The sequence below is a fragment of the Phocoena phocoena genome, chromosome 14 (assembly GCF_963924675.1).
Source record: "Phocoena phocoena chromosome 14, mPhoPho1.1, whole genome shotgun sequence".
NCBI lineage: Eukaryota > Metazoa > Chordata > Mammalia > Artiodactyla > Phocoenidae > Phocoena > Phocoena phocoena.
In genome coordinates this window covers 22865335-22881123 of record NC_089232.1, presented here as the reverse complement: position 1 = coordinate 22881123, position 15789 = coordinate 22865335, and the positions used below count along the sequence as shown (strand labels likewise).

At 35.8% G+C, this 15789-nt stretch overlaps 1 protein-coding gene across 1 annotated transcript in view; it reads right to left on the bottom strand.

Moving 5' to 3' along the window:
* The window catches only part of LRRTM4 (leucine rich repeat transmembrane neuronal 4), an 872383-nt gene that overhangs the window by 516523 nt on the left and 340071 nt on the right, over positions 1 to 15789 (bottom strand). The window lies entirely within an intron of this gene.

Genomic DNA, 15789 nt, shown 5'->3' with positions numbered 1-15789 from the left:
TGTAGAATACATATATACAAATTTGAGAAAAATATGAGTTTTTAATATCACAGAATATCTTTCAGCCACCATGTCCACTGTTGAACACTATTAGGACACACTGACCTGTATGTGAGGAACACACAGAGAAGCAAGAAGATGGAAACTTGCCCCTTCTGGGAAGTGATTATGCCAGAATCTATGGTACTCATGCTCTCTAAGAGAAAGGATATAGCAAGTTAATACATCTAAGCTCTTCTGTTGCTTAAAATTTTATTGTTCTGTAATGGACAGTGGTGAAATTCACACACCTTAGGGGCATTCCTCTACAGTCACCTTTTGCTTTGAGCATTAGTGTGATAGGTGTAGAGAAATGTCTCATTGATACTGAGTGATGTTTGTGTCATGGGGGGCCTTCTTGCCCAGGTCTTGGAGTGGTAATGAGGAATCTAAGAGAAACTGCCATTATCTTGAAGATGAAACATTAAAAGAAATAGAGAGAATTGGGTCTTTGATGGTGTCATCGAGCCCCTGAAATAATCACCTCTAGAGCATACCTACCTCCAGAATTCTTATGTGAGAAATTAAAAGTCCATTGATTTAGGCTACTTTTAGTTAGCATATCAGTCAGGATTTGAAGAGCAAGTCAGAAACTGCTTTCTGTATTTCAGGAATAAAGAATTTAATGTAGAAATTACAAAAGCATTTAAATATGTGGGAAATGGAAGTCTAGAAAGTCACAGTTTAACATAATCTGAAAAGTTGAAATGTGAGGTTCTTAGCATTCACAGGGCAGTTGCCACAATTCTTAAGAATCTGTAGAAGTTTCCACCAAGTGCCTAGATAACATCAACAAATCAGATGTCCTAAACAGCTTAGTGGTAAATGACTGGAAATGTCCTGCCTATCCATTCATCTGGCTATACTGCCTTCAGGGAAAAAAAGCCTTTGTTCCTTTTCAGCTTCTAAACCTCACATAGCAGCCTCTCATTAGAAAAATCTGACCTGTAACCTGTGCGGAAGGCGACCCTGGGTAACATGTCTTGGATGCTGCTCTTTGGGATCCACAGGAGAGAGTGTACATGAAGGCTGTCATATTGCAGGTTGACTGCAGACAATTCAACATGCTTGGGTTTTCTTTCATTTGCAGGAAAAAGTGCCCCATCAGAGCACTAGAAGTATTCAAATTAAATGAAGGAAAAATAAATGACAATTTATTTTTTAAGAATGTCTAACATAGTTATAAAATTAAAATATTTAAATGTCATAGTGTTTTATTTACATACAATATGCTGAAGCTATAAATATTTGACAATCCATGATGGAAAAGATCCCTTGATACAACATTAATTAAATTCAATAATATTAAATTGATTTTTATATGTTTACTATGTATTCACCTGTATTTTCTAAATTATTCAAAATAAACGTGTTATATTTTAAGAAGTTTATTGGGTGGGAGGAATTAATTTTTTATCCTACTTGCTTTTGTTACAATGACATGCTTCTGAAATTATATTAGGATTAATTTGTATCTTGAAAATGCTTAATAGGGCTTCCTTGGTGGCGCAGTGGTTGAGAGTCGGCCTGCCGATGCAGGGGACACGGGTTCGTGCCCTGGTCCGGGAAGATCCCACATGCGGCGGAGCGGCTGGGCCCGTGAGCCATGGCTGCTGAGCCTGCGTGTCCGGAGCCTGTGCTCCGCAACGGGAGAGGAAAAGAAAGCTTAATAAATTGTTTACACTATTAATCTTTATAAATATTTTCTTAGGCATTGTGCCATACAAGTGCACGACAGGTAAATACTCGAAAATAAAAAAAATTAAAAGCTAGACATTTATAACTTAAATAAACAAGACTATGTTACACATATTTTAAAACCTTTAATAACAACAAATAGGAAAACTTAGCACCTACTCTAAAGAACTATATTTTACGCTAAGATCATTTATTCAAAATTTATTAAATAAGTGCTGGCTGCATTTCAATGCACTTTATGCAAATAAAGCTGTAAATGTAGACAATGTCAAATTTCTGCATTTAACCTAATATGATGACTATATATATAATATATATCTTGTACATATGTATGCATAATGAAACTGTAGCAGTCCAAATTCCAAATTTAATAAATTCCAAAATATAAACATTAATAATATAATACAATAATAAAGAGTAAAAATTAACTTCAGTTCTAGTTTTCTAATTTCTAAGGTAGTTGGGTGACCATATAATTTACCACCCAAATAGGTAATGAAAATTCTGTTAAGAGAACATAATGGGTGCTGTTAATTATGGTGAGTTCTCAGTTTGAACCTGAGTTCTCAGTTTCAAACATGAATATATGGCCACTGTATGGATAGGAAATGACTTCATAGAAGGGGTGCTATTTAAATGGATCTTGAAGACTGAATGTTGTAGGAAAACTTCCACGTGTGTAGAAAAGTCATTAACTTTCCAGGAAAAGAAGAAATCAGTCCCTTTCATGATGGCTCTTAAACACATATTAAAACCCAGATACATTACTTTGGAGGATGAAGACATTTAACAGTCATTAATACATTAGAAATAATGATTTATTTTTTCAGTTATTGTCATTTCCTGAATGCTGTAGCAGTGAAGAGAAGTTTATAGTTTTAATAAGGAGATACCATCAGCCAGAATTAAGCAGAGATCTTAGTTAGAGGACAACATGAGAACCCTGGATATACACAGAACATCAAAATAGGACAGAGGAAGAGATAAAAGACAAACTGTTACTTAACAGCTTTAAGTATAGTTGAACCTAAGATTTATGAAAATGAATTTAAGAGTAAGAATATAAGTATGAATACTTAATATAAGAACAACAAAAATATGAGAGAGAAACCATTTTAAAAGAATTGGCTGAAATTTTAGAATAATTTAATAAAGAACTCTAGCATAGCAGATTTCTTTATTCCAGGTTTGAGTGTATACCAGGTTTTTTCTCTTTTTTATCCAAAATTTTCTTGGTCTCCTCCCATTGACTTCATGAATCCCAATTACTAAATCTATTGGTAAAATCTGGCAGTTTTTTTCCTCTCTTGACATTAATAGGCCTACCTTAATTAAACTAAGTCATCCTAAATTTGTACCTCAACTACAGTGTTGAATAGAAGTGGAAACGGTGGCCATCCTTGCCTGTTCCTAATCTTAGTGGAAATCTCTCTATAGTTTTCCCATTATGTAATGGAAATAAATTAAAACATCTTAAAATAAGTGTGTTCCAAGGAAATTACTTTTGAGAATATTGAAGTCATGCAAGAAAACAGGAAAATGAACCTGACATACTGTTTACTCTTTATAGTCTACACACATCACAAAATAAATAATAAAATTGGCATTAGGTTTTCCATATATCTGTATTATGCAAAATGAGGAACAGCATCAATACCATTATTTGAGATTGTTGATTTTGGAGATTATTAGACTTAAAGAAGATATACTCTTCCTCCAACTTCTTATTCAAACACTTTAATATAATGCTATTATTTGAAATAACAGATGCCAATCTATTATACCTCTAAAATTTTGTTCTGTTAATATTTAAACAATAAATCACATGAAAAATGTAAATGAATTGGGAAGCAGCATACTTGGTTGAGGCCTCAGTGAGGCATACTTTGTGATTTTGCAACTATTTTTTAATGAGAACTCACTTGGGAAATTAATTCATTACAGCTGAGCTCCAGTTATTCCATCTGTACAGTAAGTATCACTTGTGCCATGTTCATTTTCCCCATCCATTTGCCCAGTATATCATTATGATAGGGAATGATAATAAGTTAACTATTTTTCCTTCATTTATTGAAAACTTGATGTCTTCCAAAAGTATAAAGTTCTAGTTCTATTGCTTTGCATGCATTATATCAACCAGGAGAGATATTACGTTAAATTCTATTTTGATTTGAGTTTTATTTTTCAATCATAAGAGAGAAAGAAATACACACACATAAACATGATTTTATGTTGACAGCTATGAGTTTTAGTTAGGTTAGCCTAAATTATATTGTAATACACAAAACTCTCAAAACCTTAACAGTTGACACAACAAACATTTGTTTCTTCCTCATGTAACTTGCACACTGAGGGTTGCTTTGTTCATTGCACATTCTCTAGGACGAAGGGCAACTGAGACTTCATCTCGGCAGCCTCCCAGTTCACTGCCTTAGTGGGAAAGGGCCTCTGAGGGGTCTTGCACAAACTGATGCTCTGGCCAAGTAGTGACACATGCCGTTCCCTACACCACTCACTGACTAGAATAGCACCCCATCTTACCACACAGGGCCCAGAAGTTTCAGCTTTCCTATGTCAGGTTGTGGTCAGAAGAAGAAGACCTGGATATCAGAAAGCACCTCTAAAAGTTCACATTAGGCAATCTGTTTACTCAGAAATTATAAATATGTTTGCTTCCATTAGTTTCAGATGCAACATTGTCAAGCTTGTTGAGTGATTCTAGCCCTTTGGTTATCATTAGAAAGATTGTTAAAATTAAAACTAGTTGTAATTAAATCAAACTAAACTGAAAATATATTATTTGGAAGTAAGCAGGGGTGAGAGTTCAGAAAGAATTAAAAAAAAAAAAGCTAGATTTATCTGGCACAGAAATTATAAACCAAATTTTTCAAATTAATCATTTAGCTATAAAGCCAGTGAACTTAGTCATTTGTTTCCAATCATTGACATTTCCTAAGCTACTGAATAATCTCCGTTTTTACACTACAGCACAAATCTACCATCTTTTTACAGCCTTCTCTACTAGAACTAATCTAATTCTCTTTAGTTATTCAGTCAAACATAGACACAGAATGATCTCTCTAAGCATCCTGTTTACTATCTTCTGAGTGTTCATTATGTGTCCTACATACAAGATTTTTTCTTCTTACTTTTGATTGCTACTCTCCCCAGACTGTAAATACTACATGGTCAGGGGCACCATCTGCCATGTTAGTCTTTGGAGCCTACCACACAATGATTGCCTTTTCCAATTCCTCTGTGTCTTTGGTGTCTGTAGCTCTGCTTTGGAACTTTGGACGCTTGATCACAAACTTTCCAGTATTCTCTTGATAGTACTTATTGGATGCTAAATCATTAAATATTATTAAATATTCCATATAAAAGCATTAAATAAATTGTCCTCTGAAGACAGAGCTAGAAATCAGAGGCTTGAATCCTAATGGTAATAATAATAGCAAATACTTATCTAGCACTTGCTACACACTAGATAATGAGGTTTTATGTATTTTAGTTCATTTGGCTCCAAACAATAACCTTTTGAGGCAAATACTATTGTTATGCTCATTTTACACATGAAGGAATTCAAAACACAAAGAGTGAGCAATTGGCCCAAGATCAAATGGCTAATAAGTGGTAGAGCCAAATTCAACCTCAGATAGTCCGACTCGAGAGCCTGTGATTTTACTCATTAAGCTACACTGGAGTAACCATTTTCCCAGTTTTGTTTCCCTTTTGTAAAAAATTGTTAAAAAACATTGAGACCAAATGATCCTCAGATCCCACTTTCCATTTCATGTATCTATGAGTAAGGTAATGGAAGTGGTTTTAAATTGCAAACTTTTGGATACAAGAATCTTCACAATTTCTACTCAGATATAACTGACAGAGGTGACACAAATTTCACTCGTAATGCCCTGCGTTGTCTTAAGCTGTCATGTTATTATACCTCAAAGGCAAGGAAAAATTATAGGTGTTTAATAAAGGAGGTTTACTCATTTTAGTTAATGAATAGCAAAGGTAAATTAGTTTCAAGAATGCCATACCCAAATAAGTGGAAGTGTCACATGTTACAACCAAGAGAAAGTTGGAGTCAAAGGCATTTGAGGGAACCACTTATAACTATATCACAAATCTCTCTAAAAGTCCAAAACTTCTAAGTGCTTCTTTTTTAAGCACTTCAATGTCTTCAAGAAGCTTTTAGATATGGAATAAATTTCATAGTCAAATACATGTAAGAAATTTAGATTAGGCAAATTCCTTAGAATCTTTACTATGATGATAGAATCATATACTTGTCTTAGAAGGAACAGACTTTCCAACTTACTTTGGAAACCCTACTTCTCTCTTGAATTATCTTGTGTGAAACAAGCTTTAGGAAACACTGATTTTGGAGTTAAGGGAATATGACATAAAAAAACAGTGGGTTCAATTTAAATGCCCCAAGAACTTTAAAGAAACAATAATATTTTAGCTCTCTTAATAATGTAACTTTCTGATCAAAAGTTTAATTTCTCTGTGGCCTGATATATGCTGCCAAAAATTATTAAATCTGTATATGTACATACATCTTTCTCCTATATATATGTATATATATATATATATATGTAAAATTATTGTTATATTTTATATATATAACAAAATACAAACTCAGTTGACAAAACAATTACCTTTCTAAAATGTTTATGAACTACATGAATATCCATACTGGAAAACTCTCTTTAATGAATATATCCATGTCCTCAGAAGAATGTTTGTTAAGGGTAAGGGTTGGAAAGACTCATGCTAGTTAGGGTAAAAATGTTCAGTGAAATGTTATCTTCACTTATTTTTCTCCCCAGGCTACAACTCTCTGCTATAAAGGTCAACAGTTATAGTCCTCAGTGGATTCTTATAATGTAGAATGAGGAAGTTTGAAACAATTTGTTCTGTCACCTCTTCCCAGAAAAACTGACATAATTTAATATGATGACTGTTCTCCTTTACCTCATTAAACTGGTAAAGGAGAGCCAGATAGAATCCTAAGTTATTTATGACCAACTACCTATAAAATATGAGTTTGGGATTTTAAACTCTACTTGCCACAACTGCCTTCCTATTCCCACCCACTAGCCAAAATCACCTATACACACATATAGAAAACCTGGAGCAAAATCCCTTCTAAATCAGCCAAAGCAAATGTAAATAAGCACATCACAGTTTAATATGTAACACCACCTTTAACTTTTAGCAAAACAATGATTTGAGGAGAGTTATTCTTTATATTGTCAAGGCTCAGAATCAATGGGTTACAAAAGAAGAAAAGAAAAAGTAAACATTCAAAGTATGAACAACAAATAGTAAAAAAAGAAAAAAAAAAGAGATAAAAATTCTTCAAATAGGACTACAAGGTAGTGGCTGAGAACTTGGATTGTTAGAGGTTGACTACACAGATAGTAAGAGGGGTCTGCAAAGTATATTTTAGAGATTCGGAAACCAAAATGGGAGTCATCTCTAAGAGTGGCCAAGAAAAATACATTTTCTTGGTTTTGCCTAGAATTAGTTTAAGCCCATGCTATGTAATGCTGATCCCTGGACATTGGAAGTTGTATATGTGTTTAATTGACTGAATTTTTGGAAAAAGAAATAATTTCCACTTAAAAGAACAGTTTATCTGACAAATATTTTTCAGAAGCTGAAATGTGTTTATGTATATATATATATATATATATATATATATATATATATGTCAGTATAATTCAAACCCAGAAACAGAATGTAAAGAAACAAGAGACGTTTTTTTAAGCAGATAGGACTATACTGAAAAGAAAAGGCTTAGGTTTTACCAAGTTCCCTAGTGGAATAAATAAAATGGGCATAATAACAAAAATCTAATATATGTCAAGAAGTAGTGACATTCCATAGAATTTCTGATAAATCACCTTGTAATATTAAAAATCACAGCTTCCTAGGGTTTTATTACAGATAAATGGAGTGGATTATAAATACTTAGCCATAAACGTAATCTCCTTCATTTTGTAAAGTACTTACCAAACTTCTAAATATGATTTTTCATTATACTTCTTTTCAGAAATACTACTATGGAAGGATGTCATGGATGCTTATTTCAGATCTATCATATATAATCTTCTAATCTGCCAAATTTTTGAGAGTAAAAGTTGAGCTCATGTACAAGCTGACAAGAGGTGGTAATGAATCTAGGCTTTCTTGAAGGTTGTTAAAAGTTTAAGTCCCCCCATTGTGCAGATGCTCTCTGAATTGGCTTAGCAATTTTTATAATGACAACCACTGTCAGGTGAGAGGGTAAATTATTCAGTTCAACTGGGAATGTTGTCAGTAACAGTAAAAGGGTGCTAGAAATAGAAGTGGCCCTAGATAGTGTAGAAAGTGACTTGTGTAAACTTATCAAATCTCTTTGGAAATCCTGAGTTGTTTCATTTTCCCCCAGGTATGCTTTAAAATCATCACTTCTACTGATGATTACACTTCCATTACATAGAAAGTGAAGTGAAAAACTTATTCAGATTAGCTGAAATAGGAAAAAACCCAAACATGTCAATCTGGAGATTTTGGCCCTGACATCTCCATGTCTGATAACTCCTTATAAATGATATTACTACCAATTACTATTAGTAACAGTAGTACCAATACTACTATAAGTGTACTACATAGTTTAATGTGTATGTCCATAAATGTCTAAAACTTTCAATTGTCTCTGGAAGTGGTCAAGCAAAATAGGTTGCCAATTTATTTTGGAATTTAGAAAATCATTTTCTTTAGGCAAGGAAAGGTCTAAGACTTAAGACAAGTTGCTCAAAATTTTATAGCTGACTGCAGTATTCCAAATGAATAGAACTGGAATTATGTTAGCCTTTGGTGTAAGCTGAGAGGCTAAGGGCAGTTTCAGAGAGTTGTTATGGTCATTTTTTATTTTATTTTTCTGTTTAATTTTATTTTTTGTCTTCTCAGTGTTTCCTTTTAAAATTTCTAATTTTAGAAATTTTGCCTAGAGACAAAAATTTAGACAAAATTTTGTCTAAAGACAAAAGCAAATTTCCATTGTCAGGAGAGAAATAGATTACTCAACAGCAACAAGGACAAGGGCCCAGGTAAATGCTAAGTTATACAACTTGAAGCTCCTGGAGATGGACAAGGAATGATAAACAATGAAAGAAAAGGATTTCAAGAACTATATCACACTGTCATTATTGAAGAACAGCACATATAGTTTAAAATAAAATTCCAGTAAAATTCTTTGCTATTCACTGCCTTAGGTCAAGATTCGTGTTGGAATCTGGCAGTGGGGTCTAGCTTACAGGCCGGGTTTCAGGGACATATCCTTGCTGTGACAATGAGAATGGATGCAGAGAGTTTGAGTCTGGTCTCCAATAATTGTGTATTTTGGGATGGAGCTCCATAGCGTTGACTTAGAAAACACCACTAATGGCTTAATTCTTATGATAAAGCTTTTTAAGCTGTGGGAATATAGAACAGAGTCAAGTACAGAACGTTTGTTCAAAGGCGGTGGGTAGTCTTAATAAGAGATGTATATTTCTGGTACAGCTAGTGCATGGTAACTCCCTCTGTTCAGAGATGTTATGCTCAAAATGTTCTATTGTAAGGTTAAGTTAAAGAAACATGCTGTTCCACCAAGATATGTTGAAAAGACATAAAACTCCAGGTAGTACTGACTTTTAGTCTACAATCTGAGGTAGAAGACTTTTTGCCTCTTTCTAGGTCACAGAGAAAGTCACTATAGCAACCAGAGACCTGAACTACAGCTACTTGATGTGTCAGGTGCCATTATCTGAAATGTCCTGGAGTTTACAAGGTCACTGTTAGATATGGAGAGCTGGGCATTAAGCCATGCCCTTTGTCTATACTGATTTGTAAACAAAGAGGGCATCAACCAAAGAGGGCATCTGCCTAGCAAACTGAGTCCAAGGCAGACAACACAGGGAGAAGCACTTTTTGTGATTCATTGTGTGGAACTGTTTAGTTACCTGCTCTCTGTCTCAGTAAACTGTAAACTCCATGAAAGTTGAGGCCATTCTAATTTATGCCCTATACAAAGCACAGCACTGAGCAGAATAAGAAGTGCTTAATAAATACTTCCTAAATAAATAAATTAATTTATCAACTGTCATAGTATACCTACCCACACATCCCCCAACTTGGGGAAGAGTGCCATAAAAAAAAAAACAATCAGATATAAAACCAGAAGCATCAGAGACCTTCAAGATGGTGCAAGAGTAAGACATGGTGATCACCTTCCTCCCCACAAATACATCAGAAATACAACTACATGTGGAACAACTTCTACAGAACACCTACTTAACTCTGGCAGAAGACCTCAGACTTCTGAAAAGGCAAGAAACTCCATATACCTGGGTAGGGTAAAAGAAAAAAGAAAAAACAAAGACAAAAGAATAGGGACAGGACCTGCCCCTCTGAGAGTGAACTGTGAAGGAGGAAAAGTTGCCACACACTAGGAAGCCCCTTCACTGGTGGAGACAGGGGTTGGCAGGGGTCAAGCTTCAGAGCCACGGATGAGAGTGCAGCAATAGGGATGCAGAGGGCAAAGCGGAAAGATTCCCCACAGAGGACAAGTGTCTACCAGCAATCACCAGCCTGAGAGGCTTGTCTGCTCACGCGCCAGGTCAGGTGGGAGGTGGGAGATGAGGCTCTGGTTTTGGAGGTCAGATCCCAGGGAAAGGACTGGGGTTGGCAGCATGAATACAGCCTGAAGGGGGCTAGTGGGCCACAGTTAGCAGGGAGAGAGTCTAGGAAAAGTCTGGAACTCCCTAAAAGGCAAGAGACCATTGTTTCGGGCTGCATGAGGAGTGGGGATTCAGAGCACTGTCTAAACGAGCTCCAGAGATGGGCATGAGCCATGGCTATCAGCATGGCTGCAGCCACCAAGAAGCCTGTGTGCAAGCACAGGTCACTATCCACACCACCCCTCCCGGGAGCCTGTGCAGCTCACCACTGCCAAGGTCCCATGATCTAGGGACAACTTCCCTGAGAGGACACATGGCACGGCTCAGGTTGTTGCAATGTCACACCAGCCTCTGCTGCCCTAGGCTCGCTCTGCATTCTATACCCCTCCCCGCCCCCCCCGCCCCCCCCTCCCCCCCCCCGGGCCTGAGTGAGCCAGAGCTCCCTAATCAGCTGCTATTTTAAATCCATCCTCTCTGAAGGAAGAACAGATGCCTTCAGGCGACCTACACACAGAGGCAGAGCCAAATCCAAAGCTGAACTCCAGGAGCTGTGAAAATAAAGAAGAGAAAGGGAAATTTCTCCCAGCAGCCTCAGGAGCTGCAGATTAAATCTCCACAATCAACTTGATGTACCCTGCATCTGTGGAATAACTGAATAGACAACAACTCATCCCAAATTTGAGGTGCTGGATATTAGGAACAACTGTAGACTTGGGGTTTGCTTTCTATATCTAATTTGTTTGTGCTTTTATGCTTATCTTACTTTAAAATTTAGAGTTTATTATCATTGGTAGATTTGTTTATTAATTTGGTTGCTCTCTTCCATTTTTTTAATATATATATATATATATTTTTTTTCCTTTTTCTATTTCTGTGAGTGTGCCTGTGTATGCTTCTTTGTTTGATTTTTGTCTGTATAGCTTTGCCTCTACCATTTGTCCTAGGGTCCTGTCTGTCAGTTTTTGTTTGTTTGTTTGTTTGATGGTTATTTTTTTATATAGTTTTTAGTGCTTGTTATCATTGCTGGATTTGTTTTTTGGTTTGGTTGTTTTCTTCTTTCTTTCTTTCTTTTTCTTCTCCCTTTTCCTCTGAGCTGTGTGGCTGACAGTGCCTTGATGATCCAGCAGGGTGTCCCACCTCTGCCTCTGAGGTGGGAGAGCCAAGTTCAGGACAACAGTCCACCAGAGACCTCCCAGCTCCACATAATATTAAATGGGAAAAGCTCCCCCAGAGATCTCCATATCAACTCTAAGACCCAGCTCCACTCAACGACCAGCAAGCTACAGTGCTGGGCACCCTATACCAAACCACTAGCAAGACAGGACCACAACACCAACAATTAGCAGAGAGGCTGCCTAAAATCATAATAAGGTCACAGACACCCCAAAACACACCACCAGACCTGGTCCTGCCGACCAGATAGACAAGATCAAGCCTCATCCACCAGAACATAGGCACCAGTCCCTCCACCAGGAAGCCTACACAAACCACTGAACCAACCTTACCACAAACAAATGAAGAGGAAATAGGCAGTCTACACAAAAAAGTATTCAGAGTAATCATAGTAAAGATGACCTAAAATCTTGGAAATAGAATGGACAAAATACAAGAAACATTAACAAGTACCTAGAAGAGCTAGAGAGCAAACAAACAATGATGAACAACACAATAAATGAAATGAAAAATTCTCTAGAAGGAATCAATAGTAGAATAACTGAGGCAGAAGAATGGATAAGTGACCTGGAAGATAAAATAGTGGAAATAACTACTGCAAAGCAGAATAAAGAAAAAAGAATAAAAAGAATTGAAGACAGTCTCAGACACCTCTGTGACAACATTAAACACACCAACATTCGAATTATAGGTGCCCCAGAAGAAGAAGAGAAAAAAAAAAGGGATTGAGAAAATATTTGAAAGGATTATAGTTGAAAACTTCCATAATATAGGAAAGGAAATAGTTAATCAAGTCCAGGAAGCACAGAGAGTTCCATAAAGGATAAATCCAAGGAGAAACACACCAAGACACATATTATTCAAACTATCAAAAATTAAATACAAAGAAAAAAATATTAAAAGCAGCAAAGGAAAAGCAACAAATAACATACAAGGGAATTTCCATAAGGTTAAGAGCTGATCTTTCAGCAAAAACTCTGCAAGCCAGAAGGGAGTGGCAGGACATATTTAAAGTTATGAAAGGGAAAAACCTACCACCAAGATTACTCTATGCAGCAAGGATGTCATTCGGATTCAATGTAGAAATTAAAAACTTTACAAAGAAGCAAAAGCTAAGAGAATTCAGCACCACCAAACCAGCTTTACAAAAAATGCTAAAGAAACTTTTCTAGGCAGGAAATACAAGAAAGGAAAAGACCTACAATAACAAACACAAAACAATTAAGAAAATGGTAATAGGAACATACCTATCGATAACTACCTTAAATGTAAATGGATTAAGTGCTCCAACCAAAACACATAGACTGGCTGAATGGATACAAAAACAAGACCCGTATAATTGCTGCCTACAAGAGACCCCCTTCCAACCTAGGGACACATACAGACTGAAAGTGAGGGGATGGAAAAAGATATCCCATGCAAATGGAAATCAAAAGAAAGCTGGAGTAGCAATTCAGACAAAATAGACATTAAAACAAAGATTATGACAAGAGACAAAGAAGAACACTAAATAATGATGAAGGGATCAATCCAAGAGGAATATATAAAAATTGTATATATTTATGCACCCAACATAGGAACACCTCAATACATAAGGTAAATACTAACAGCCATAAAAGGGGAAATCGACAGTAACACAATCATAGTAGGGGACTTTAACATCCCACTTTCACCAATGGACAGATCATCAAAAATGAAAATAAATAAGGAAACACAAGCTTTAAATGATACATTAAATAAGATGGACTTCACTGATATTTATAGGACATTCCACCCAAAGACAACAGATAATGTTTTCTTCTCTACTGCTCATGGAACAGTCTCCAGGGTAGATCATATCTTGCGTCAGAAATCAAGCCTCGGTAAATTTAAGAAAAATTAAATTGCATCAAGTATCTTTTCTAACCACAACACTATGAGACTGGATATCAATTAGAGGAAAAAATATGTAAAAAAAACAAATACATGGAGACCAAACACTATTAAATAAATAAGAGATCACTGAAGAAATCAAAGAGGAAATCAAAAAATACCTAGAAAAAAATGACAATGGAAACACAGCGACTAAAAACTTATGGGATGCAGCAAAAGCATTTCTAGAGGGAAGTTTATAACAATACAGTTCTACCTCAAGAAACAATAAACATCTTGGATAAACAACCTAACTTTACACCAAAAGCCATTAGAGAAAGAAGAACAAAAAAAACCCCAAAGTTAGCTGAAGGAAAGAAATCATAAAGATCAGATCAGAAATAAAGGAAAAAGAAATGAAGGAAAAATAGCAAAGATCAATAAAACTAAACACTGGTTCTTTGTGAGATTAACCATTAGCCATACTCAACAAGAAAAAAAAGGGAAAAGACTCAAATCAATAGCATTAGAAATGTAAAAGGAGAAGTAAAAACTGACACTGCAGAAATACAAAGGATCATGAGAGATTACTACAAGCAACTGTATGCCAAAAAAATGGACAACCTGGAAGAATTGGAAAAATTCTTAGAAAAGCAGAACCTTCTGAGACTGAATGAGGAAGAAATAGAAAATATAAACAGACAAATCACAAGCACTGAAATTGAGACTATGATTGAAAATTTTCCAACAAACAAAAGCCCAAGACCAGATGGCTTCACAAGTGAATTGTATCAAACTTTTAGAGAAGAGCTATCATCTATCCTTCTCAAACTGTTCCAAAATATAGCAGAGGGAGGAACACTCCCAAAGTCATTCTATGGGCCACCGTCACCCTGATACCCCAACCAGGCAAAGATGTCACAAAGAAAGAAACCTACAGGCCAATATCACTGATGAACATACATGCAAATATCCTGAAAAAACACTAGCAAGCAGAATCCAAAGCACATTAAAAGGATCATACACCATGATCAAGTGGGGTTTATCCCAAGAATGTAAGGGTTCTTCAATATATGCTATCAACATGATAAACTATATTAACAAATTGAAGGAGAAAAGCATACGATCATCTCAATAGATGCAGAAAAATCTTTTGACAAAATTCAATACCCATTTATGAAAAAAGAAAACCTCCAGAAAATAACCATAGAGGGAACTAACCTCAACATAATAAAGACCATATATGACAAACCCACAGCCAACATCATTCTCAATGGTGAAAAACTGAAAGCATTTCCTTTAAGATCAGGAACAAGATGAGGCTGTCCACTCTCAACACCTTTATTCAACATAGTTTTGGAAGTTTTAGTCACAGCAATCAGAGAAGAAAAAGAAATAAAAGGAACCCAAATCAGGAGAGAAGAAGTAAAACTGGCACCGTTTGCAGATGAGATGATACTATTCATAGAGAATTCTAAATATGCTACCAGAAAACTACTAGAGCTAATCAATGAATTTGGTGAAGTAGCAGGATACAAAATTAATGAAGAGAAATCTCTTGAATTCCTATACACTAAACATGAAAAACCTGAAAGAGAAATCAAGTAAACACTCCCATTCCCATTGCAACAACAGAATAAAATATCTAGGAATAAACCTACCTAAGGAGACAAAAGACCTGTATGCAGAAAACTATAAGACACTGATGAAAGAAATTAAAGATGATACAAACAGATGTTGAGATATAACATGTTCTTGGATTGGAAGAAGCAACACTGTGAAAATGACTACTACCCACAGCAATCTACAGATTCAATGCAATCCCTATCAAACTACCACTGGCATTTTTCACAGAACTAGAACAAAAAATTTCACAATTTGTATGGAAACACAAAACATCCCAAATAGCCAAAGCAATCTTGAGAAATAAAAACGGAGCTGGATGAATCAGGCTCCCAGACTTCAGACTATGCTACAAAGCTACAGTAATCAAGACAGTATGGTACTGGCACAAAAACAGAAAGATAGATCAATGGAACAGGATAGAAAGCCCAGAGATAAACCCATGCACATATGGTCACCTTTTTTTGATAAAGGAGGCAAGAATATACAATGGAGAAAAGACAGCCTCTTCAATAAGTGGTGCTGGGAAAACTGGACAGCTATATGTAAAAGAATGAAATTAGAACACTACCTAACACCATACAAAAAAAGTAAACTCAATCGATTAGAAGCCTAAATGTAAGACCAGACAGTATAAAACTGTTAGAGGAAAACATAGACAGGACACTCTATGACATAAATCATAGCA